The sequence below is a fragment of the Rattus norvegicus genome, chromosome 6 (assembly GCF_021556685.1).
Source record: "Rattus norvegicus strain SHRSP/BbbUtx chromosome 6, alternate assembly SHRSP_T2T, whole genome shotgun sequence".
Taxonomy (NCBI): Eukaryota; Metazoa; Chordata; class Mammalia; order Rodentia; family Muridae; genus Rattus; species Rattus norvegicus.
In genome coordinates, this window is record NC_141539.1 from 94237524 (window position 1) to 94248510 (window position 10987).

General features: G+C 44.4%; 1 long non-coding RNA gene across 2 annotated transcripts; it reads right to left on the bottom strand.

The window, feature by feature from the left end:
* Positions 1-1765: 1765 nt before the first annotated feature.
* LOC148005284 (uncharacterized) lies at positions 1766-10104 on the bottom strand. 2 transcript variants are annotated; one of them, XR_015623075.1, is made up of 3 exons: positions 9813-10104; positions 6675-6878; positions 1766-5331 (listed from the first exon to the last, which is right to left on the bottom strand). It is a non-coding gene; the product is annotated as an uncharacterized LOC148005284 (long non-coding RNA). The 2 variants fall into 2 exon arrangements; XR_015623076.1 differs by having other exon boundaries at positions 4711-5331; positions 6675-6786; positions 9813-10010.
* Between the last annotated feature and the right edge of the window lie 883 nt (positions 10105-10987).

Sequence of the window (10987 nt, forward strand, 5' to 3'; positions counted from 1 at the left end):
CCACCAAACATCCATTCAGGAGGTGAGGGATAGGTGCTAGGAAGGCGCTCGTGAGGGTGGAAACTGATCTCTCCAACCTCTGATATCCAGAATCCTAATTGTCTGGATAATGACAGAATGACAAGAACTTGCCTTGAGGAGAATTTGCTGGGTGTAACCGGCTGTTCCAGGGGTGTCCCTGGTGTGGGAGAGAGCCTGTGTCCTCAGGCTACTTGCTTTCTCTCCCTTCTCCCCTCTTTTGAGACAGGATCTCTCATTTATAACCTAGGTTGGCCTCAAACTTATGGTGATCCTCCTGCCTCGGGCATCTTGTCTGGCTTATTTTATTTCTTCTTTCTCCCCTTTTCTCTTCCTCCTCCTCCCCACCCCCACTTCTATTTTCCCGTTCCTGTTCTTTTTGAGATAGACCTGTCTTGACAGTGTTTCTCCATCTCCTGTTTATGTGGTGTCAGGGGTTTAACCTGGGTCTTGTGCACGCTGGGTGAGCACTCTTATTACTAAGCTGTCCCCTCTCCTTTTTTTTTTTTTATGCAAGAGAAAAATTGAGGTACAGATGGTTGTAGAAAACAAAAAACAAACAAAGCCTCACCCAGGGCTACAAAGTTCATAACACATTTATTTCCATTAAAACCAGGAATATAGTTTTGTTTCTAATTCTGTGTGGCGTCAAAATATTTAACTTCAAATAGGACCAGAAGCATTGGTATACCTACTTTTCAGCAATATTAATGTTATGGAAAAATACTAACAATGAAGACTGCGCTGGAACAGTGTAACGTTTTTCTCTTGCCTCTGGCTCACGCACGGCTCGGTACAGCTCTCTTTAACTTAAAATCACTGCTAGTTTTGTACACTATAGTTTTAGTGTATTAACCTTGGTTATTAGAAATATGGTGTTAAAACATTATTTTCCTTGGATCTCGAGCTTCTTGAAACCTCCTTAAATTCTGTGCCGGAGGCAGGGCCCCATCCAATCCCGTCCTTGGGGTAAGGTTCCTAATGAGCCAGGCGCTGCACCATGGCCCGCACCACGCTCTTTCTTGCCGGTTGCACTGCCTATGCCCTGCTAGTCCTGGATATTTATGTCCATGTCTTTCTTAGCACTGCTTTTTCTGATTAAACCATAAGTGCCTCCAAGGCAAACACCACTCATCACTGGGCCTCCTGGGTTCTCAGAAGCAGCCAGCATGGTGATTGGTTGGCGCACAAAGGGTGTTTCATAAAGGCTAGAATCACATAACGTTTTGCTAGCTCGCTGATCTTACCATCTCTACCAGCCACCTTTACCACCATTTACAGTTTATGGTAAGTTCCCTAATGTATTCCAATTTCATATAAACCATTAACCAAACAACCCGTGTCACTTAAAGGGAAGAGTGAACATGGTTGATGAAGGCACTATGCTATAAAACACTTTTAAAAAAATTCCTTTTGGTGATAATTTGGCTTTTTTCCACCCAGGAGAATATGGCCTTTCAAGAGAAACCCCAAACATTAAGTTTATAAGATTTATTTTTATTTTATGTATGTTGCTTTTGGACCCTAGGATGAAGGCTGAGACGCATATTTTATATACCAAAGCTGACCCGGCTTCCAGGTTCTCCCAACATCCCCTGACATGCCTTCCCCAACTCTGGGCTGCCCCACAGAGGCTCTTCTCTACATAATCTAGAAATTTTGACTACTTCTTCTTCTTCTTCTTCTTCTTCTTCTTCTTCTTCTTCTTCTTCTTCTTCTTCTTCTTCTTCTTCTTCTTTTCTTCTTCCTCTCTCTCTCTCTCTCTCTCTCTCTCTCTCTCTCTCTCTCTCTCCTCCTCCTCCTCTCTGCAAGAGTGCCCTTTTTCTCTTTCTGCATCCCTCACCCCTCCATGGTGACTTTCCTGGCCTTGGTCCTTGGAGCCAGAGAACTCACCCAAGAAAAGCTTCCCAATAAATCTGTGTTTATATCTAATGTGGCTTGAACTGGCTCATTTCACCAGTGGAAAAATAACTTATCCACATATATGAGTGGTTTACCTTCATGTATGTCTGTGTCCCACATGTGTGCCTGAAGAGGCTAGAAGATAGTGTGGGAGCTCCCAGAGCTGGAGTCACAGTTGAGAGCAGCCATGTGGGTAATGTGGAACTGTCACCAGAGAAGACTGCTCAGACAGGATTTAAGTCAATAGAAAGTCTTCATTAGTCAGGGTCGACTACACTGAGTGGTCGGGATCCCAGTGTAGCTCTGAGCCTTGCTTTTAAGGACAAAATTCATGTCCTGGGTTAATATACTTCAGTTAACAAGGAAAATTAGTCAGAAACAGAACTACAGAAGCCCGAAAGCAAGGTTAGTACATTTAGAGACTTTCCTGAACTATGGATTTTGATGGATTAGGCCTTTGTCTTAGTTTTGGTAGGTGGTGCTGTCTGTGTGCTGAGTTTTACAGCTTGAATGGCTTTTCCATCATGGAGTCAGTTGAGTTAAAGTCTGGGGGCCTGCTAAGATCTTCATCCCTGTTACAGGTACTGGGAATCAAACCCAGGACCTGGAAGAGCAGCCAGTGCTCTTAACCACGGGGCCATCTCTCCAGTCCCAGCCCAGAGTTTTGTAAGTGAACAGGTTGGCACAGCTGCTGTGAAGTTCTTCTTCACCTGTGGGTGTACCCACTCCATGCAGTGACTTTCCACCCACTCCTGTAGTAACTCCACTATCGTCTGGTTGTATTTTCTCTAACACTCCTTCTGGAAGTGACAGCGGAGGCTGAGTATTTTCTCTGCAGACAATGAGCTACTAGAAACATGTTTTTTTAAAAAGAGAAGGATTAGTGGTGGATGTGTCAATTTCTTCAGGGCACATTATGTAAACCCTTTGAGAGCTCTCCTCAGGGTGGGGATCCTGAAGACGAAATAAAGGAAACACATTGCACCAGGAGACATTTAGTCCTGGTGGATGTTTTCCTGTCAGTTTTCTCCTCTTCCCCCTCATCTTCCTCCTCCTTCCCCTCCTCCTCCTCCCTCTCTTCCTCCTCCTTCCCCTCCTCCTCCTCCCTCTCTTCCTCTTCCTCTTCCTCCTTTTCCTCTTCCTCTTCCTCTTCCTCTCCTTCCTCCTCTTCCCCCTCATCTTCCTCCTTCTCCTCCTTCCGTCTTCCTCCTCTTCTTCCTCTTCTTCCTTTTCTTGTTTTGTTTTATTTTTCAAGACAGGGTTTCTCCATGTAGCCCTGGCTATCCTGGAACATACTCTGTAGTCCTGGCCAGCTTTGAACTCCTGGAGATCTGCCTGCTATAGTCTCCCAAGTACTGGGATTAAAGGCATGTAGCCAATACCCACTGGCTACTACTCCATTTTCTCCTCCTCCTCTTCTTCCTCCCCTCTTTAATTTGTTGTGCTGTATGTCAAGGTCTTCTGGGCCAGGCTTAGCTTCTCTTGGATTTCAGTTCTACACTTGATCTTAGCCAAAAGGCCGAGAAGCGATGGATTTCAGTTCTGAGTGTGCTGTATTTAGTCGTTTAGTTCCTTGTTTTACAAAGGGGAAATCTCATTTAGTCTGCGTGGAATTTGGAGGACTGTAGATGCTTCTGGTTTATGCAGGGAGTTTAGCACTGCTCACAGCCTATTCAGAAGTCACATCCTCACAAAGCACAATACAAAACACAGCGAGATCACTGAACACCTGCAGGCGTTAGGGAGTGTGCCTAAGCTTTGTCTGAACTGAAGAAATGGGGTATAAAGAGAACTGGCTGGGGCTGTTCATTCATTCTGACAATAGCTTGACTGAATGCCACCTTTTGGTTAGCCTTATGCCCTGAAAATCCTGTGCTAGTCTTGGCGAAAACACAATCTCATACAAGGCTGGGGACATAGCTCAGTGGCTCAGGGTCTTCTGGTATGCCCAAATAAGCAGAACTGGGACTAGAGAGATGGCTCAGTGGTTAAGAGCACTGACTGATCTTCCAGAGGACCTGAGTTCAATTCTCAGCACCACATGGGACCCATACCTCTTCTGGCTTCCACTGGCACCCACACACATGTAGAAATAACATCTTTTTAAAAAGAGAAAGAGGGCTGGAGAGGTGACTCAGTGGTTAAGAGCACCGACTGCTCTTCCCGAGGTCCTGAGTTCAATTCCCAGCAACCACATGGTGGCTCACAACCATCTGTAAAGAGATCCGATGTCCTCATCTGGTGTGTCTGAAGAAAGCGACAGTGCACTCACATACATAGAATAAATAAATCTTTAAAAAAAGTATTTTAAAAAGAGAAAGAAGAAGAAATGGAAGCAGAGGATATAATTTTACCAGTTCAGCTAATTAGTTGTTCCAGGGACAAATTCATGTTCACCATAGAGGCCATTGTGGACTAAGGCCAAAGGTAAGCAAGGGAGTTAAAAAACTCAAATATTGAAAAGACTGAAGTAGCTGAAGGGGTTTGCAAATCCATAGGAAGAATAACAATATCAACCAACCAGACCCCACCAGAGCTCCCAGGGACTAAACCACCAACCAATGAGTGCAATGGAGGGACCCATGACTCCAGCCACTTAAGTAGCAGAGGATGGCATTGTCTAGCATCAATAGGAAGAAAAGCCCTCAGTCCTGTGAAGGCTCGATGCCCCAGTGTAGGGGAAGGCCAGGGTGTTGAGGTGGTAGTGGGTGAGTGGGAGTGGGAGCATCCTCACAGAAGCAGGGGGAGGGGGAGGCGGTATGGGGGATAACATTTGAAATGTAAATATATAAAATATCCAAGAAAAATATATATTGCATAAAAAACTCCTCAAATATTAACCAAGTCCATCGAAGCTCTATTCCAGGAAGCTGAGCCGGTTGCTGGGGTTAGAGGGAAGTGGTTAGATCTTTACTCTCCGAATATGGAAAAGAATTGGTGGAAAGTGGGGGAGATACGACAGGGTGGGAGAGGCGGACAGGCTAAATCCTGGCCATACACACCGCTTCTCTGAATTGTCAGAGAAATCAGTGATGCTACAGAATGTCATGGAAGTGTGTCACCCTCAGATGGGGACAAAACAGCAACCAACAATCAGCACTTGGATTTGCCCACTTCTAGGCCAGCATCTCAAACAGCAGTGGTGGGGTTAAGGAGACCTGAGGATTGTCCACACCCTGGCCAGTGCTGTGCGCTACAGAAGGGGTTTAGAAGGCAGAGAGATGAGAGTTTAAACATGACTTAGTCTTAGGTTTAGACATCAAAAAATTTGGTGCATGCCTGTAATTTCACACTTTGGGGATAGAAGCAGGAGGGTCAGAGTTCAGGGTCATCAGCCGCATAGCAAATTGGAAGCTGGTCTGGGTCACAAGAGATCCCTTCTCAGCATCAATACACCACACCACACACCCCCTAAAAAAAGGAAAGGGGAAAAAGGTTAAAATAGTGACAATCAGGAAGACCCAGAAAGGATATAATTTAAATAAAATTGAGAGTCTGCCATGAGGCTACTGGCCATAGACAGACACAAGAAGAGGCGAGACACTACTTCAGGAAGCTGTGTCACATTCAAATTGCTACAGATTTCCAAGACTGGATAGTGGTGGCCTTAAATAGCAAAGGCATGTCCTACCTGCCTCTCCTTTTCTCCCACTGAGCCCCAGCTCTACCGTACACTTGCCTCCCCAGAATGCTAATTATAAGCCTCTGTTTTAGGGCCAATTTACAAAGCAAGCTCGTGTCAAGGGAAGCACATACCTACAACAATTTAAAAGGATGGCAGACCACTTTCTATATAGTGACAGAGAGGTGTTCTTAGACGTGCTTCACTGTGTGAATGGAAGTTCAGGGAAGCTGAAGTGGCTTCCGGTCAAGTCAGCGCAGAACAAGCGAGTGCATGGTCGTGCTTGGTGGCAACGATCATGACTGTGCCCATTTATTTGAGACTTTGTATGAAGAGGCAGAGACCTCAGTATTTCTGTGGAGCAGCTGTGCCTTTGGAGGCCCAGAGAGCTTTCCACTTGGCCTTCAGTCCTGTGGTGTAACAGAGGCTCAGGATACTGGAGCGGTATTTTACTTATGTATAGTTGTTTCAAATTTGGGGGTTTTCTTTTCTTTCATTCAGAGGTTTTCTTGCTGATGCTACAGTCTTTTGTTGTTTGTTGTTTTCTTTTTTTTTTTTTTCTAGATAGGGTTTCTCTGTGTGGCCCTGGCTGTCCTGGAACTCACTCTGTAGACCAGGCTCACCTCCAACTCACACTGATGCTACAGTGTGATGTCTGATGCTACAGTCTTATTTCATCTTTGAGCCTGAAATGCTTTGTTGGAACACTGCTATAGCTTCTTCCTTACTATACCGGGAAAGAGGAGGCGGGAGGGCAAGCAGCTAATAGGAACCGGTATGTCTCGGCACCCATTCAATACTAGCTCAGTAGAAACACTCATCTCCATAATACAGAACAAGGTGAGATGAACTTCCGGCGGGGGTGGGGGGTGTTCATGGCTACACATCTAGAGTGAGGTCCGACCTTATGTGTCAATCCTGGCTTCCTAGGGATACATTGTTTCTGTCTGTAGGATTGAAAATGTCCTTTCAGTGTCTTCCATTTTGAAGCAGGAACGAACCTTTTTTTTTTTTTTTTAAATCACGTTAACAGCAGGGGAGTGTTTTCCTTGCCTGGCTGGTTCATACTACTCTATTCAGGTTTCAGTCAAAAGTTTCTACACCCTGCTGGGCGTGGGAGGCTGTGACTCACCGGGAGCGATGTCTCCCGGTATTGCAGGGAGACTGGGGACTTCTCAGTTCAGCTCACGGTTGATTTTGTCCTTCCTTTGTTCTCTCTTGGATCTTGGCAGGGCTGCTTGCTCCTTAGGAGAACCAGTCGGATGAGTATTCAAATATTAAATTAATTCTTCTCTAAGTGGCCCAGCAAGTTTTTACTAGAAACTTAAACAGGAACCTGAGGAAAGAGAGAGGCAGGGAGGAGAGAGGCTGAGCCGAAAGGGCAAAGGAAATAGAAAACTTTTCTGTTTTTTTCAATGTTCCCTTTGTCCCTGACCTTGGTGTCTTTGTGCACAAGTAGATAAGCAAATATCTGAATGAAAAATAACCACAGATTGAACTATTTGTGCCAATAAGCCTAGCCTTCCCTGACTCTGTCTGGTCTATTACTGCTCAGAGGGGTCATCTAACTCAGTGAATTACTATTCCTGTTATCACTTGTCCTCACCCTCCTCCAGGTCAAGGACTCACTCAGAACCCTATTGTCTACAGACTGAGCATTAAATTGGAGGTGGGGTGCCAGTGGGATGGGGAGTGTGTGTGTGTGTGTGTGTGTGTGTGTGTGTGTGTGTGGTGGGGGGAGGTTCTGACGGAACAGTGAGAGGTAGAAGCCACACACTGGTGAGTTCCTGCTATGTCTGAGGCTTCTTTTGGTTCTCAGGCTCAATTACTGAGTTCTGTTACCATGGGCAGGAATTCACTGTGTAATAGAATTCACTGTGTAGCATAGGCTGGTCTCCTGGCCCTCCTCCTGTCTCAGCCACCCACATGCTTGGATTACAATGTGCTAGGATTACGGGTGTGAGCCACCACGCCCAGCTCTCCCAGACATCTATTTCTAGATGGTAGCATGTTATATTTCTTACTCAAAGTCTCCTTCCTTCCTCCCGGCTTGCTCCCTACTTCTTCCTATCTATGTTATGAGTCTATTAGGAGTTATGCCTGAAGGTGTTTAAATTAGGCTTTTTTTTTTTTTTTTTTAATTCTTGGCTCCAAGCCAAACTCGACCTACAGGCCTAGCTGGGGAATTATCTAAAAAGAAAAAAAACAAAAAAACAAAAAAAAAAAAAAAAACTTTACAGAACCAGATGGCTTCACAGGTGCATTCTAACCAACATTACAAAAGAATTAACACCAATGCTTCTTCAAGTTTAAAAAAGCAAATTGAAAAAGGGATAGTTCCTAATTCACTCAGCGAACCTGGCTTTTACCTGGGTCAGAAGTCAGAAAAAGATACCACAAGAAAATCACGTTACCAACTAGTCTGTGTTGGGAATGCAGACTGTAAAAGTCCTCAGCACAATTTTAATGAATACAATGAAGCAACGTATTAGAAGGGTTACCCACCATAACCAAGTGGGGTTTGTTCCCTAAAGACAAGGTTGGTTCTACCTATGCAAATCAGCCACTGCATTTCATTAATAAAATGAAAGAAATGATCAGACGACCATCTTAATTGATTCAGAAAACACATTTGACCTAATTCATAGCCTTTCATGTTATAAAACATTCGGTGAACCAGCAACAGAAGGGACTTCTTCAGTGGGATGAAGACAGTGTGGAAGACTCCAGCAACATTGCCTAGAGGTGAGAAGCTGAAGGTGCTCCTTCTTAAATCAGGAATAAGAGACGGTCTCTTAGGGACCACTGACTATTTCGCACTATAATAATTCAGCATGATATCTGAAGTAGCTCGAGCTGGCAATTAAAGGACATGAAAGACATATAAATTGTAAAAATAAGAAATAAAATGGCGCATCCCAGATGGCGCATTCTAACTTATAGAAAACTTTAGCAAAGCAGTGGTGGTGCATGCCTTTAATCCCAGCACTTGGGAGGCAGAGTTCGAGGCCAGGGTCTACCTAGTGAGTGCTGGGACAGCCAGGGCTATACAGAGAAACCCTGTCTCGAAAAACCAAACCAAACCAAAACAAACCAAAATAAAACAAAGCAAAATCAACAACAAAAGACCTCCCAACCCCCCCAAAACAAAATATTCCACACATTACAAAATAAGTCAAAGCAGGAGCCTGGGGATGTCACTCAGGCACTTGCCTAGTATGTATGAAGCCCTGGTTTTATTCTCGGTACCACAGAAAGCTTGATGATGGTATGTATATACATCTATAATTCTAGCCCATGGGAGGTGGAAGCAGGAGGATCAGGAGTTCAAAGCCATTCTTGATTACATAGTAAGCTGGAGGCCATTTTGCACACACATTCTCTCTCTCTCTCTCTCTCTCTCTCTCTCTCTCTCTCTCTCTTCTCATGCACACACATAAACACACACACACACTCACATATACACACGTACACGAATGTACCACGCCACCGCTACCACCAACACCACTACCACCAACACAAATGCCGTGAAACTGAAACAAGAGTTCAACATACAAGAAAGTAATTTCACTTACAGTAGTATCTTAAATAGGAGTATACCCTAGTCATTTTAACCAAAGTGATCTAAAACTCCTATCCAATAGAATGCTGGAAGACATTGAAGCTGATAGAAGCACAGAGAAAGATACTCTGTGTGTGGACTGGAAAATTCCATATCGTTAAGATGAAAATGGTACTCAAATTCATACACATATTTTATACAATCCTTATTAAAATCACAGTGGCATTATTTTGCACAGAGATAGAAAAACCTCCTTTAAAATTCATATAGAATCTCAAAGAATCCCAAAGAGTTAAAATAATCTTGAAAGAACAACACAAAATCAAAGGACTTGCTTTGTAGCCATGAGTGCAACATCAGAACCAAAGCCAGAAAGCGAGTAACAGTGTGGACAGAATGTAATGTTTGCAGATTGTCTATAGGAATGCAAACGGATGCAGCTGCTTTGAGAATCGGTCATGGTCCCCACATGCTGAAAGCAGTTCTCATACATAGTAAAATAAAATACCATATAATCATCCAACAAGTTGTCTCCTAGGTGTGTGTGTGTGTGTGTGTGTGTGTGTGTGTGTGTGTGTGTATTAAAAGAATGCAAGTAGGAACTCAAACAGCACAGTACAACACTGCTCACAGCAGCGGTGTGAACAGTCAGAAGCCAAAGCAGCCCACCAATGGGTGGGTTGATTTAAAAGAATAGTCCACAAATACCTGGGAATACTGAGGGAGACTCTGATCCGAGCATGCTATAGTAAAGTTGCCAGCATCCTACTGAGGGAAACCAAGATACCAAAGGATGTATGTGGTGAGATGCCCTGTTTATAGGGTCCCGTCCTGGCTAGTTTTTTTGTCATGATAAAAGCCGAGATTCTGGGAGGACAGAATCTCAGTTGAGAAAACGCCTCCATCAGATTGGCTTCTAGGCAAGTTTGTGGAGCATTTTCTTGATTAATGATTGATTTAGGAGGGCCCAGCCCACTGAGGGCAGTGCCACCCTGGGCACATAGTTCTGGGATGTATATATACCTATATATGTATATAAAGGAGAGCTGAGTAAACCACAGAGAGCCAGTCAGTAAGCAGCTTCAGTTTCTGCCTCCAGGTCCCTGCCCTGATTTCCCTTCACAATGGACTGTGAACCATGAGTAAACCAAGTACACCCACTCCTCCTCAAGGTGCTTTTGGTCCTGGTGTTTTATTTCAGGAGTAGAATGTAAGCTAGAACAAGTGCCCAGGACCAGATAGAAAGTCCAAGAGAGGCCACAAGGGCTCGGGGATGGGAACTCGGGAGTCACTAGCTTGTGGTACAATGTTTCTGTTTGAGGTGATCAAAAAGTTCTGAACATGCTATCAGTAATAACTATACAACATTATGAATATGATCATTGCCACTGAGATGTATACTTAAAATTATTATAGTCAAGACTGGGGAAAATCACAGTGGTAAATTTCATCTTGTATATTTTACCACAGTAAATATGTTTTTAAAGTGCACAGCCCAGGGACCCATCCTAGGAAGAGGTGAGAGGCTGAGGCAGTGTGTGAGGTGGGAGCCTGAGGAAGGAAGATGAGGAACTCAACAAACAAAAGTATGTTACACACAGAAACTAGTCTAAGTTCCTTCAGAGCGTCCAGGGAGAGGACCTTGTCTTCTCTCTCTCTGGGGAGTTCTTGGCCCTGAGGGAGGGTAATCATGTGTTGGGGAAGTCTTCACATTCCAAAAGTGGGTAGAAGGAGGGAGTGCTACATCTGTGGGAGCACTGGCCTGCCCCACCCTTGGGCAGATTGGTTAATTATTGAAAAGTGCTTCAGAAACACACCCAGGAGCTTTTTCACTGACCGCGTAGGAGCTGGCTTTTCCGAGGGGGCACACAGAACTCCTTACA